This window comes from Oryx dammah, unplaced genomic scaffold (assembly GCF_014754425.2).
Source record: "Oryx dammah isolate SB20612 unplaced genomic scaffold, SCBI_Odam_1.1 HiC_scaffold_5, whole genome shotgun sequence".
NCBI classification, from domain to species: domain Eukaryota; kingdom Metazoa; phylum Chordata; class Mammalia; order Artiodactyla; family Bovidae; genus Oryx; species Oryx dammah.
In genome coordinates, this window is record NW_024070189.1 from 65,368,050 (window position 1) to 65,369,066 (window position 1,017).

Sequence of the window (1,017 nt, forward strand, 5' to 3'; positions counted from 1 at the left end):
AGAAGGGAAAGCCAGGATGATATCTGGGCTACAGACATTCTCAGATGCATTTTAGGAGAGAGTATGGATGGAAGTTGAGGACCTGGAAATTGCCAATGTCTTTGGAAAGTCTTTTGTATCTTCCCAAGGATACTTGCGCATGCTATTCAAGGTTATCAATAATAACCACAAACGTCAGTATAACTCCTATTTGGAAGGTACTATACTACAACGTATAAATAACACTTCAACAGTGATTTCTTTAGAGTTCACTATCAGTTGGGGAGACACACACAAAAACACTAAGAACAAAGGAAAAAAGGCTTTCATTGAAACCATGTTTATTACCATTCCTCCTGACACCTAATAAAATGGTAGAAAAGAAAGAGACACGGTGCTCGCTTTGGCAGCACATATACTAAAATTTGAACGATACAGAGATTAGCATGGCCCCTGTGCAAGATGACACGCAAATTCGTGAAGCGTTCCATATTAAAAAAATAGAAACAGACACAAAGTATAAACCCATAAGGCAAGGAGAAAAGGAAACGAGATGAAACATGAGAAACTGCAATTCTTTTGGAAGCTGGAAAAATTGATGGAATCGTGGATGCCTGCTTAAACAACCAGATCATTTTAAGGGCCCAATCATAACCCGACAGTGAAGGAAAGGCAATAGGAAGCAAGCCAGTTCATGCCATGGAACTCTGCAAAGTCTCCAAACTCGAGGACAGCATGCAGTCATCAGCCAAGGTCAGAGAGGGCTCAGGACAGAAACAGTGATGGTAAGTTTATGTAAGAAGCTACACCCCTGTGTACTCCTCTCCCATTTGTGCTGTCTTAGTGGGCCTATGGGGTCGCACAGAGTCGGACATGACTGACACAACTTAGCAGCAGCAGTGGGTTTATGATTATGATTATTATTATTTTTCATTACTTGAATGTGACATTTTGTGAGTAGTAGTAAACACCTGAGTTCAACCTTCTATGATTATGAGTATTATGTTAATTTAAAATTAAGTAAGACACAGTACAAGT

General features: G+C 39.8%; 1 non-coding gene across 1 annotated transcript; it reads left to right on the forward strand.

The window, feature by feature from the left end:
* Positions 1 to 373: 373 nt before the first annotated feature.
* On the forward strand, positions 374 to 476 carry LOC120864990. The gene has a single exon (XR_005721316.1). It is a non-coding gene; the product is annotated as a U6 spliceosomal RNA (small nuclear RNA).
* The last annotated feature ends 541 nt before the right edge of the window (positions 477 to 1,017 follow it).